A 13,658-nucleotide genomic window follows, 5' to 3' on the forward strand; every position below is an offset into this window, starting at 1 on the left:
GCCTGAAGGGGCTCCAGGAGAGCTGGAGAGGGACTGGGGACAAGGCATGGAGGGACAGGACACAGGGAATGGCTGCCCACTGCCAGAGGGCAGGGATGGATGGGATACTGGGCAGGAATTGTTCCCTGTGAGGGTGGGCAGGCCCTGGCACAGGGTGCCCAGGGAAGCTGTGGCTGCCCCTGGATCCCTGGAAATGTTGAAGACCAGGTTGGAGCAACTTGGTCTAGCAGAAGCTGTCCCTGTCCATGTCAGGGAGGTGAAATTGAGCGGTCTTTAAGGTCCCTTCCAAGCCAACCCATGCCACGACTCTGTAAAAACGAGATGAGTTTGCCAGGATGGGCCCCTGCGCCGCCAAACACCGTCCTGGTCTCGGGCAACAGACTTTGTGTTGTGTCCCTGCAGGCACAGAAAGCCCTCTCTGTTGTGTGGGAGCTCCTGTACCATTTAATGCCTGGTTTGGGGGGTCTCTTATTTAACAGCAACACTGAGGAGCCTTCTGTGTATTATGTTCCTATCCAGGGCGTGATGGAAATGGGTGTTTTTGTAGGAAAGCTGCTTTTCAAAGCCTTTTGAAAGGAACAGCAAGGACTTTCAAGGGTGGGGATGTCTCGGGTGCTGTTGTCTTCATTGCTGTTGGAATGATTTAAGCTGAGTGGAGGGCTCTGTCCTTCTGGAAGGGATTGAAATGAATTTAATTCAGCATAATTTTAGTTGGCTTAGGTGCCTAACGCAGGGGGATTTGAGCTCTGTTGTAGCCTCTTAATGTTTATTTTCATATCACTAAAATCTAAGTGACAAATGGTGTTGTTTAATGGCTGCTCAGGGAGACCTTGTTTATTGGAAAAAAAGCAAAATGGGTCATAAAAAACTGAATTCCAGCATTACCTTGACACTGTGGTCTCTTTCATATGCATCCAGGCTCTGCTGTCATCAAGAAAACTTGAAATTCCCTCTCTGTATTTGTTTTGCACCTGGAATGGCCAGGATTCATCTCTTCACCCCTACCTACATGTGTCCAAAAATATTTGTGGTCCCAGCGCAAACACAATCTCCAAACACTCCAGAGGAGCTGTTCCTTCCGGCAGCTGCTGCCGCTGTGGTGGCCCCGAGCACAGCAGCTCTTCCAGGCTTTTAAGCAGGTTTTCAGCACAGAATTGCCTCACCAAAGGATGGGAGCATTATTTGGGGGGGGGCTCTGTGTTTTTTGATTATGAGTTTTACTGGTACGCGGCAGGACGGAATAATTAAACTGGTAATTTGCTGGCTTTGATGAAATTGCCTCAGGAGCTTGTTCTCTTTTCTAGCACTGAGCTGCAGGTGACAGGACAAAGGGGAATGGCTGCAAACCTTCAAAGGGCAGGGTTGGATATTGAGAAGAAATTCTTCCCTGTGAGGGGGGTGAGGCCCTGGCACAGGGTGCCCAGAGAAGCTGTGGCTGCCCCTGGATCCATGGAAGTGCCCAAGGCCAGGCTGGAGCAACAGGGCTTGGAGCAACCTGGGATAGTGGGAGGTGTCCCTGCCCATGGCAGGGGGTGGCACTGGATGGTCTGTAAGATCCCTTCCAACCCAACCCATTCCATGATTCTGTGGTTCTGTTCTTGGAGATGATGGGGTGCATCCACCTTCACTTTAGGGAGGGACCTCAGGCTTCTCCTGCAGCTCCATTTAGAGGGGAGGGAGATGGGCTGGTCATGGAGGCTGGTGGCCTCTGTGGACCACCATGGCTCTGCTCTCCCCTCACCCAATATCCCACCTTGCCAGGGCTGTAAGTCATGCTTTTCCTGACTTTGGGGTCACTCCTGACCCCAGAGCCTCATTGCTGCTGAAAATCCTTGTGTTTAGTGGGGAGGACACCACAGCCAGACCCAGTTCCTTGCCCAGCTGCTGCTGGGGAGGACCATTTCTCTCCTGAGCCCCAAAAGCAGAAGCAGGTGCTGCTCCCTTGGCTGAGGATGTGGAAACCACACACAGCTGCTCTGCGATTGCTTTTGGGGTGGATTTCACGAGACAAATCGTTGTGGTTTGTGCTGGGGCTTTCCTGGAGAGGAGGTCCCATCTGGACCTTCCCAACATCTGCACTGTGGCCATGTGGGCCAACATCTCCATGGACCTCTGGGCTTGCTCCTCCAGCTCCCAGCCATGAGCTTTGCTTTTATGTGATACTCTAATTTAAAATACCATCCTGGGTGGGGGAGAACACAGCAGTGCTGAATGTCAGGTTACTTTCCCTATCCGAGTCCTAATTCTCCCTTTTTTTTTTTCTTTTTTTTTTTATATAGGGTGCTCTGGAATTCCCAGCTACCAGGCTGTGCCCAAAAAAAGGCTGGTTTAGACCTTAGCAACAGGGTATTTTTGTTCAGATTGTATTTGTTCTCCTGTGAGAGCCATTGTTCTGTGCCATGCCTTGACTGCTCCGAAGGCTGGAGATAAAAGCCCCGGCTGACAATAATACAGTTGAGTTCAGCCTTTTGTTGGAAGGATGAAAATAGAGGATGAATTGTGAATAACATGGGAGGGCTAAAAGTCAGTCGTCCCAGGATGTTGGTTAATCACTTCAAAGATAAGAAGCTGCATTTTAATTACATATTTTTCAGAACCACTGAACATTAGGTTTTGTGTTGGTATCAGCAGGGGCTTGTACCTACCATGGTGTTTAGGAGTGGTTCTTACAATCTCGAGTCAGCAGGAAATATGTTTACTGCAGTGATACTGAGTTTATGGTAGGTTTATAGCAAAATCTATATATAATTTGTAGTAGCTATATTATATTAGGTTTATAATAGGTTTATAGGTGTATAAATCTCAGAAACCTAGAATCACAGGATGGTTTGGGTTGGAGGGAAGCTTAAAGATCATCCAGTTCCACCCCCTGCCATGGACAGGGACACCTGCCACTATCCCAGGTTGCTCCAAGCCCTGTCCAGCCTGGCCTTGGACACTTCCAGGGATCCAGGGGCAGCCACAGCTGCTCTGGGCACCCTGTGCCAGGGCCTGCCCACCCTCACAGGGAACAATTCCTGCCCAAGATCCCATCCATCCCTGCCCTCTGGCAGTGGGAAGCCATTCCGTGTGTACTGTCCCTCCATGCCTTGTCCCCAGTTCCTCTCCAGCTCTCCTGGAGCCCCTTCAGGCCCTGCAAGGGGCTCTGAACTCCCCCCTGGAGCTTTTTCCAGGTGAGCACTTCCAGGCTGGCTCCAGCCCTTGGAGCATCTCCTGGACTCCTCTGGATTTGCTCCAGCAGCTCCATGTCCTCCTCATGCTGGGGATCCCAGACCTGGACACAGCACTGGAGGCAGAATCCCCTCCCTTGACCTTCTGGTCACACCCATAAATATATTTTTACATGATGTGTTTACAGCAGTAGCAATGATAGAAGGTGCCCAGCTTGGTTTGGCTCCGTGACCTGAGCCTGCAGCATCACTTTGCTTTAAATAAAGGCACCCCTCTTGGGCATGGGAGATGGAAAGGAGAAGAAAAGGCAGATTAGAAAAATTGATAGAAAACAGATGGAGAAAAAGAAAGAAAGATAAATGGAAAATAGAGCCACTGGAGGCAAGCAGGGTGTGGTCATCTTTCAGGAGCACGGTCTGATGGGAAGAAACATTTGCTCAAAATGCTGACAGTGTGAATGATAACAGGGATCACCCCTAAACTCCACTGGCCTTGGAAATCCTTTCCTTGCTGAGGGTATTTTGGTGGCACTCTGGGCAGCAGCTCCTTTTTGCTGAGATATTTATGTTCCAAGGGCACTTCCTGCTCTCATCAGCTTCTAGCAAGGCTCCTCATCCCTCCTGGCAGATCCTCCCTCCCCAGCTGCCCTCACCTGCCATCCATGTAATTGGCAATAATTTCCCTAAGTGCTCACAAAAGCAGATGTTCCCTCTGTGGTCGCATCCAGCCGGCTTACACTGCACTGGATACACGAGCACACGGCACTAAAGGACTAATTCCTGTAAATAAGCCTATTAAAAGGTTGGAAATAATGCCTGCAACTAAGCCATCCAATGCAGCTGAATCCCACTGGTTGTATTAATTTGTTATCTGCAACGTGCCAATCCCAGTCTGCCCAGGTCTGGGTGCCCTCATGCTTGGCCAATTGCTCCTATGTGGTGGTTGGTGGGTGTCTTGTATTGTTTCCAGCTAATAAATCACATTTATAGGTAATTAACACTCCATCTAACACTTCCTCAGTATTGCTGATGAGTGGGAGAAGAAATTGCTTCATGCAATTTTGAGTGGGGGACTCAGTGCTTTCAAGGCTTTAGGTGATGCTGCTGGAGAAAAAAAAATTAATCTCACTTATTTTCCTGCCTCAAAGCGGGGGATAAAGAGGTGAGTCTCCAGTTTTTCTCCAAGTTCTGGATGTAAGGAACATGTTTATTACAATGAGAGTGGTAAAACACTGGTGCAGGTTGCCCAGAGAAGCTGTGGCTGCCCCATCCCTGGAAGTCCTCAAAGCCAGGTTGGACAGGACCTTCAAGACCATCTTGTTCCACCCCCTGCCATGGGCAGGGACACTTTCCACTAGCCCAGGTTGCTCCAAGCCTCATCCAACCTGGCCTTGGACACTTCCAGGATAGGAAGCTCTTATAAACTCTAAAATCTATGAACTCACTTTTCCCTGGCCCTGCATGTTCAGCACCGTTTCATCCACTCACTAGATTGGTCATCTGAGAAAATGGAAAAATCATGGCATTTTGATGAGCTGACTTTTTAAGGCAGCATCTCTCTGGGCTTGCAGCTCCAGAAATACCTGTCAGGCAATTTTCCTTTCACCTGGAAACACGCTCCAATGTCTTATTTGTGGATTGTGCTGAAAAACAGTTGTGTCTGGCAGCACAACTGCTCCAGTCAGACTTTTCAGCTTGAAACCTTCAGCAGAAGACGTGCCTCACAATGCTTTTGGCACTCTCAGAAGTCAGGGAGGAATACGCTTCATATCCAGTTCCCCTCGTTTACAAGCCTTGTTTATAAACCCTCGCAGCCACTGGTAAAATCATGATTTTGGTTTATCTGGAAAACAGAGAAACACAGTTAATGAGAGATGCAGGGGATGCATCTCTAGCCCCGCTCTGGCTGTCACCATTTGTACCTCATCCTCAACCTTTTTTTTTTTTTTTTTCTCCCAGTCTAATACATGCAAATATATGTAAAGAGTAAAGACTGTTCCACCGAGTCTTGCACGTTTGTTCAAAGATGAGGAAAACAAGTCGATCTTACAGGGAATTTGCAGGCTGAATTTTTAAGACCCGTCTATAAAAAAAGACCCCAAAAAAAGGCAGCTGTTGGCCACGGGTGCTGACCGAGGTGATTCCTCCTGGCATCTGTTTTCCCTGCGCTCGCAATCGTAATGTCATTAATATGGAGCTTTTGGAGAACTGGAGTATATCCTAATTAGCAGCCTCTGATTTTTTTCCTAGTTTCATAATCAGTGATCTCGGCTACACCACAAGTGTTACTGTGGCAACAGGGCTGAACTGAGCAGCGGTGCAGAATTACCGCAGGTAAAGCGGTGATTTCACGGCTCCGCGGCACTTTCTTAGCCCCGGGGGCTGCTCCGTGGGACGGGCTGGCTGCTCCCCGCACCTACAGGTGTCCCGGGTGGATTTCAGGGTAAGCGCAACCACGGAGATTAAGCTGCATGACCGAATGCATGCGTTTTAATTGGGGCTGAGCCTCTGTAATGAGATTTTAAGGCTGTCATGCGAGTGATCCCCCTCCGACACCTTTGTTTTAAGTAGGATGCTCCGAGCCCTCACCGCCTGAACGCTCCCGGCTCAATCTTGCCGTGGAGCTGGGACTTCATCCCGGTCCTGCAGAAAGGGCTGAGCCCAAACGCTGGGCTTTTTTTTTTTTTTTCTTTTTCTTTGTTGGGGTTTCTTTTATTTTAAGCCTCGTTTCTCCTCCCCACGCACCGTTCGCTCTCTCCGAAAGGCATTTTGCTAGGTAGGGATGTTGTCATGCTGAATAATAGCCATCCTTCACCCTGACTCCTCCATCCAAATCAAGCCGTCCTTTTCATAGCTGGAATGTGAACCGTGCTCGTGTTTCCTTTGTACACGCCTGGGACTTAGGAGGGGACACCCTAGAATGGATATTTAAGGAAATACGTTCCTGTGTGCCTTGACTTCTTTTGTTTTGATTATTAATTAATGGTTTTGAATAATGAGTTGAGGCAGCTTCTCCCGTGCCTCTCTGGCAGTTGTTCTCCACTTCCCAGCGCCGTGCTGCGGCTGCAGCGCTGATCCCGTGGGGAAAGCACACCAGGAGAGTGGTCTTGTACTAGCCTGGGGTGTTTATAAGCTCTGAGGGCGTTTCTTTGGCAGGTCTGTGTTAATCATCCCAGAGAAGGTCTCACCTCCCTCTCCCCTTGGCAGCACAGCTCCTACTGCCCCCCATCCCTCACCTCCATCCCAGCACCTTCCTCCTGGTCGAGGCTTGGACTTGGTCCTTCACCTTCCTCCTCCCTGCCCTGCTTTCCTCCTCTAAACTTCCCCTTCTCTTGGCACTCACCTGTTCCTCCTTGATGCTCTGTCCTTTAGGAAACCCTCTCCAGCTGGTCATTTTCCATTGCTACAGGCCCAGGAAGCTTTTCATCTCCTCTGTCTCTTCCATAATTTGTTCCCCAAGCCACCCCACTTTATTCTGCAGTAGTAACTTGCACATATTCCCATGATCACGCGTCTGTGGTGCCAGGAGAAAAGAGTGGCTGAGGGCGAATTAAACCTGTCCTAATTATGAGAGTTATTAGGAAAATTATTATTAGGAAAATAATTTGTATTTGTAGTTCTTTCCCTCCGAGGCACCTTGGGTGGTTTCCAGGTGGTGGCTGTGGCAGGGGTGCCCTTCCATGGACAAGGGTCTTTGAGGGCTTTGGTCTTAGATGTGCCACAAATCTGCTTCTGGCTTCATCCAGGGATGTAGCCTCATCCCCTGGCTTTTACTTCCATATTTTTAGCATGAGACCATCAAGTCTGTAGGCTCTTTGTTAGTAGTTGCTTGTTTTTAAACACGCAGGGACAGAATTCTTTCCTAAAAGCAAGACGTAACAGGAGAGCGAGGTCTGATGTGCCAATTACAGGGGATTAATTGTAGGTGTTGGAACTGGATGACCCTAAGGGTCCCTTCCAACCCAAACCATTCTGTGGTGCAGTGACTGGTACCCACTGTCACCATTTCTGCATCTTTGTAGGAAGTTGAACTATTTCATGTCCCAAAAACATCCACATTTGTTGTTTCTCTCCGTTTTTTTGGGTTTTGTTTTGTTTTTGCTGAAAACCTCGTCAGTTTATTTTTCAGTTCCAGAAGTGTTTGGACAATGCTGTCAGGCACATGGTGTGATTTTTGGGGTTGTCCTGTTCAGGATCAGGAGTTGGACTTGGTGATCCTTATGAACCCCTTCCAACGTCCTGCACGGTGTAGGGATCTCCTTCTCAGTGCTGGGTGCTTTCTTACTCCACTATGAGCTTCAATCCCAGCAGCTTTGCTTTTTGAAAAGTTTGGAGGACAGGCAGTTACAGAATCACAGTGATTGATTTTGGAAGGAGCCTCTGGAAGTCATCTGATCCAACCTCCTGCACCAGCAGAGCTGCCAGATCCGGTTGCACAGGACGGTGTCCAGACAAATTTGGAATATTTCCAAGGAAGGAGAATCCACAACATCCCTGGGCAATTTCTGTCAGCACCTGGTGACCCCCACAGCCAAAACGTGTTCCCTGATGTCCAGAGGGACCCTCCTGTGGTCAGTGTGTGCCCGTGGCCCCTTGTCCTGTCCCTGGCCACCACTGCCAAGAGCCTGGCTCTGTTCTCTCTGCACCCTCCCTGCAGGTGTTGATGGACAGGGATGAGGCCCCCGGAGCCTTCTCCTCTCCAGGCTGAGCAGTCCCAGCTCTCCCAGCCCTTCCTGGGAGCAGAGATGCTCCAGCCCCCTCACTGGGCTCTCCCCAGTCTGTCCATGTCCCTCTTGTCCTGGGGAGGCAGAGCTGGACCCAGTGCTCCAGGTGTGGCCTCAGCAGTGCTGAGCCGAGGGGCAGGATCCCCTCCCTGGACCTGCTTGGGGAACCTCCTTCCAGGTTCTGGCTGGTGAACACCTGATCCTCTCCATCCCCCCACGATGGCTTCAGACACGCTGCTGCTGCTGGGTGGGCTTTGAGAGAAGATCACCATGGGATGGGTTAACATCTCACTCAGGTTCATATCCGCAGGAAAGACTGATCCTGGTTCAGACCAGCAGATTTTAACAGTGACAGATATTTCTAGGTGCCCAGAAGTCCAGGTGGGAATAGGGTTGGGTTCCTTCCTTGCACATACCATCATGTTACTCTTTGAGAGATGAGTGTGTGTTCACCTGTTGAACTGAAAGACATGAAAATGCTCCAGGAACTGGAGTCCCTCTGCTCTGGAGATAGATGGGAGAGCTGGGGATGTTCACCTGGAGAAGAGAAGGTTCCAGGGAGGCCTTCAAAACCTTCCAGTGCCTGAAGGGGCTCCAGGAGAGCTGGCAAGGGACATTGAACAAGGGCCTGGAGTGATGGGACAGTGTGAAATGGCTTCACACTGCCAGAAAGCAGAATTAGGTGGAGAAATTCATTAATGTGAGGTTGTTAGGGTGCCCAGAGAAGCTGTGGCTGACCCTGGATCCCTGGAAGTATCCAAGGCCAGGTTGGCCAGAGCTCAGAGCAACCTGGGCTAAGTGGAAGTTGTCCCTGCCCGCAGCAGGAGGTTGGTACTGGAAGGTTTTTAAGGTGCCTTCCAAACTATCCATGAGCAAATCCTGATTGCAGGAAAGCAGTGATTTGTGGAAGCTTGAGCAGGTGGAGAAAGCCAAGCTCCAGGCCCTGCCCACAGGCTCTTCCTCCTCCTCCTGCCCCACTCCGTACAGTGTCTGACACTCGTATGGAAGATGCCTGTTTATTTAAAAGAAGGAAAAAAAAAAAGATAGAAAACTAAATGGATTTTCAGAAAGGGTGAATGGCTGCTGTGATTCATCTTTTCTGGTGAAGAGTGGAACAGCAGAGGGTGGGGGATAATGTTCAGTGACACATCAAAGGCCTCGCTTCAGCTTCGGAGACACATGCAAGGAATTAGTCACTGCGTTTTAGTGCAACAAAACCCTTTTTCCTCCCTAAATTCAATTCTTCTCTCCCTGTGATGGCCAACTCGCTGCAGCCCTCGGCTATTCCATGAGTGTTTTTACATCCTCTGCACCTCATTGAGAGGTTTGGGTTATGATGAAGTTGCCCTGCTATCGGACAAACTCCTCTGCCGTGGATGGCAGCTCCAGTGGGAGGCTGGAAATCCACAAACAGGATTTAAAAGGAGCAGGGAGGGGGAGAGGGAATGGCAGGTTTGTTTTCCAGGGTGGCTGAGCCATGCTGATGGCTTGCTGCCACCAAAAAGAATAAAAAAATGACCTTTTTCCCCTTTCTTTATGCTCGTGCTTGTTCTCGCCCTACTGTGAGCTGCTTCAAAGAGCCAACCTTGCTCCCAGTTCTGCACCCTCTCCCCCTGCCAACAAATAAAAAGGAAAACTGAATATTATTTTTATTTTTCGCTGGATTTGGAGCCAGCACGAGGCAGTCTCAGTTGAGCCACTGCCTTTCAGCATCCTCCTGATGACAGCAGGGATTTCTGGGGTCCCGGGAAAGCTGGTTAGAATTCAGGTTGTGTCTCCTCGGTGCACACAGCAAAAGATTGCCTCATTTTCCAGGAATTAGGAATATGTCAGAGGTGGGGGTAAATCCTGCCTTTGATTGTGGACGGCTGTATCCGGGTTGGATCTGGGCAGTTTCTGCAGCAATAAACTCTAATTCTTTGCATTCTGGAAGCACGGTGGGGTGATCCTGCAGCCTGACCCCCCTGTAGCACCAGCGCAGGCATTTTGAAGCCACTTATGACTTTATAAAGAGATTATTTCCTTTATTTTTTTTTTCTCCCCCCTCCGGCATCAATCATCTTGACAAGATCTGCTTCTTTTAAAACATATATCCTGCAGCTTAAAATCCAGCCTTTCCTATAAGGAAGATCCCAAGCAGTTTATGGAAGAATGCAGTGTACATACACTATCTATATCTATATCGATATCTATATCTATATCTATATCGATATTGATATAGATATATACAGACCAAAAAAATACATATATATACAATATATATGGGCACGCCAGTGGCAGTTATCGAGGTTTCCAAGCCTGATCTCTGAGAAAAGAAGGAGCCACGATGCCGAGCATCCCGACCCTCCGGAGCAGCGGTGCCAGAGCCTCCAGCTCCTTTCTGCTGGGCAGAGCCGGCGCCCTGACGTCAGGGTGTTTTTCTGCAGAGCTCGCAGGATGTTGCAGCCGGCCAAGAGCTGTGTTTATGTTGATAACATTACAAGTATTTCCTCTCCGTTTCCGAAAGCAGCAGGGAGGGGGAACTGAGGGGGAAGGGAGACTCGGGTTTCTCCAGCTTTGGGGTAGGGCTCTCGAGGCCTTTTATGTTAAGGAGTGGGGAACGGTGAACCACTGGCATTTATTTATGCTGCTTTTGGGAATAAGGAGTGTTTTAGAGCATGGGATGGGAACTGGGAGCTGGGCTGGCACAGCCCTTCCCCAGCACAGGGCTCTGCCTGCTCCCTGCTCCGGATCTGGTTTTAAGGTGATAAAGCAGCTCCAGGAGCTGATTGCCGGTCACAGGAGCAGCTCCAGGGATTTGGATTTTTGGGTAATGGTGTGCACGGCAAGCTGGGATGCTCCCAGCATCTCACTCCTTCTGACAGTCACAGTAATAAAGCCATAAAAACTCAGGTTCTGCACGGACCGCCCGCATCCAGCTTTCTTCACGAATGCAGGGCAAGGCTTGGGGAAATCCAGCATTATCTCCCCTTGCCGAGCCCTTCCTCCTCCTGCAATCCACTCATGGATCAATGAACTGATTAAATGTAGAATCAAGGGGGGTTTAGAGCTCCCTGCCCGCTGATGTAATCCCAGAGCTGTGCTGCCAGCTCAGCGAAGGAGGGACCCTCACCGATGGCTGGACTTGATGAGCTTAAGGGTCTTTTCCAACCTAAACGATTCTGTGATCATCAGACCCTCCCAGAGGGGCTTTGCAGCCAGTCCAGGAATCTCCTGTAGCTCTCATCCGTGTAGCAATCACGGTTTGTGGAAATAAGCCCAAACTCTTTTGTCCTTTGTGGGTTATTTCCCAATAATGGAGAGCAGAGAGGGGATTCATGGCTTTTCCTTCTTTGCTCCCACCCTCCATGTTCTGCTTTAATACCAAGGGAAAGTGTGGTGAGGATATGGGGACACTCTGGCACAGCTTGCCCAGAACAGGAGCAGAAATGGGATGAGTGGGATCCCAAATGAGCAGGGATCCTAAATGAGTGGGATCCCAAATGAACGAGGACCCAATGTGAATAGGGACCCTAAATTAATGGGGTACTAAATCAATGGGAGTGCCAAACGAACGGGATTCCAAATGAGTGGGATCATGAATTAACAGAACCACAAATGAATGGGAATTCCAAATGATTATGGATCCTAAGTGAATGGGATCCCAAATAAACAGAACTCAAAATGAATGGGGATCCCAAATGAACAGGATCCCAAAAGAACGGGAACTCTTGAGAAGCAAGGTGGGGGAAGAGAAAGGAGCCATATCCACCTCAGTGAATGGTGTTTCTGTGCAAATATTCATCAAAACACAGCAAGTGGTCACTTTTTTCCCAGCAGTTCTTACAGAAGAGCCGAGTCTTCCCCTTTTCCTTGCCACGGTGTCCTTGCTGTGGCAGTGATGGGTTCCCAGTGAGGGAAGTGGTTGTGCTGACGAGATCTTGGTGCTTTCATCAGCCCTTGAGAGGTTTTCAGAGCATCTCTGTGCCATCATTTCCATTCTCTGGAGTTTCAGTGTGTGTTTAACTTCCTCCTGCTTTTGCACGTGGGTCCCATCAGGATGAGCACCTTATTTCTGTGGGATTCCACAGTGGGATGCTTGGACAATCTGTCTCCTGCAGAAAGGTGCAAAGATCATGGGAATTGTCTGGGTTGGGAAGGGACCTTCAAGATCACTCAGTTCCACCCCACTGCTCTGGACAGAGACACTCTCCACTATCCCAAGTTGTTCCAAGCCCTGTCCAGCCTGGCCTTGGACACTTCCAGGGAAGGGGCAGCCACAGCTTCTCTGGGCTCCCTGTGCCTCACCACCCTCACGGGGAAGAATTTATTCCTTACAAATAATAGATTTTCCCCCAAAGCCAAACCTGTGTAGACCAGGCTCTTCTCAGACTCTGGCAAGCGTCTGACCAAGCCGAGTGGGGTGCATTAATCACCATGAGTGGAACATGTCATCAAACCATCAGACTACTGGTTGTGGGTTTTTCCTGACATCCCACCCTGGAGCACAGCCTGGGGGAGGCATTGCAGGACCAGTACTGCTCTCACCAGTGACAGGAGGACTGAATTAGTTCAAATTCATGCAGACAGATATTTTAACTGGCGATGAAACCCTCTGGAATGCTGACTGCTCACACCAGTGGGACCCTTGGAGAAAGCCCTGCCCTGCTTGCAGCAGCAGGGCTGGCCGTGGATGGAGCCTGTGGAAAGCTCTTATCTCCAGAGCTTGGTTTCCTTCTGGTTCAGGGTTTGTCTGACCTTTTGGTCACTCAGTAAGGTCGATTTTTGCCAGGTTTTCTTTTGGAGGGGGAGGAAAAACATGTAAGTAGGTGGTGCTGGTGGGAGGATGCTCTGGGGTGAGGTGGGAGGATCTTGTGTTGCTGATACCATTTCCAGCGCGTGGATGACTTCAGTGTTGTCCTTCTGCCCAGAGTTTGGGACGGGTCTAGATGAAGCAGATTTAAATAAATAGAAGAAGCACAAACAACACAAGATCTATTAGAGGGGGAGGGAATAAAACCCGTTCTTGGCAGCACCTCAGGTTGACTTGGCAGGGAGATCTCGCAGCTCTCTCCTGGGAGATCCTGGAGACGCGACTGGACACAGGACAAAAGCCTGAAGGACGGGAGTCGTGCGGCAGCTGCCAGCCCGTGGCACGGAGCAGAGCTGTGTCTGAGCCCTCTCTGGGCTCAGAGCAGAGGAGAGGTGTTGGCCCATCCTTGGAAGGCCCCATGGCCACGTGCAGGTCTGGACTTGGCAGCTCTGGGCTCTGTCCTGGCCAGATCGATGACGTCTCACATCTCTGGGTCCGTAGGTGTTTGGGAGGAGATAATGATACCCATTTCTCAGGAGCTTTCTGAAGTCTCCAGAGGAAAGAAATCACCATAAAAATCTTGTATTAGAAAGGGCTGGGGGAAATTATTTTACTGATGTCATCATCCTGTAATTTTGCTGGCCATTTCCTGGGAAGCACGTACAGTATGGGCGTGCAGCCTGAACTTGCCGATCTTCTCGGATTATTCGTGAGTGTTTGTTCTGACCACATACACAGGGAATCCAACAGGGTTTGAATGGAGCTGAGTGTTCTGCCCCTGCCCAGTAACATTTCAGGTGTCAGTGAGCCAGGGGGAGCTGACCTCTCCTTCATTCCTGCCTCCACTTTTGGGGCATTTGGGATCAAGGCTCTTTGCTGTGGGCTTCAGCAAAATTGCCTTTGAGTTTGCTCAGAGTATGGTCATTTTCAGACCACTATATGAACTATTTATTAATCTCCTTTAAAACCAGA

The 13,658-nt window shown here is 49.6% G+C and overlaps 1 protein-coding gene across 2 annotated transcripts in view; it reads left to right on the top strand.

Annotated features, from left to right (window-relative positions):
• Positions 1-13,658, top strand: part of PTPRA (protein tyrosine phosphatase receptor type A) — a 115,428-nt gene that overhangs the window by 77,397 nt on the left and 24,373 nt on the right. Inside the window, exon 4 of one of the 2 annotated variants that reach the window (XM_068189048.1) lies at positions 5,421-5,613. The exons of the other annotated variant lie outside the window; for it this stretch is intronic. The gene's annotated coding sequence lies outside the window, so the exon portion shown is untranslated. The remainder of the gene's footprint in view (positions 1-5,420; positions 5,614-13,658) is intronic. 2 annotated transcript variants of the gene reach the window in all.

This window comes from Anomalospiza imberbis, chromosome 4 (genome assembly GCF_031753505.1).
Source record: "Anomalospiza imberbis isolate Cuckoo-Finch-1a 21T00152 chromosome 4, ASM3175350v1, whole genome shotgun sequence".
NCBI classification, from domain to species: Eukaryota; Metazoa; Chordata; class Aves; order Passeriformes; family Viduidae; genus Anomalospiza; species Anomalospiza imberbis.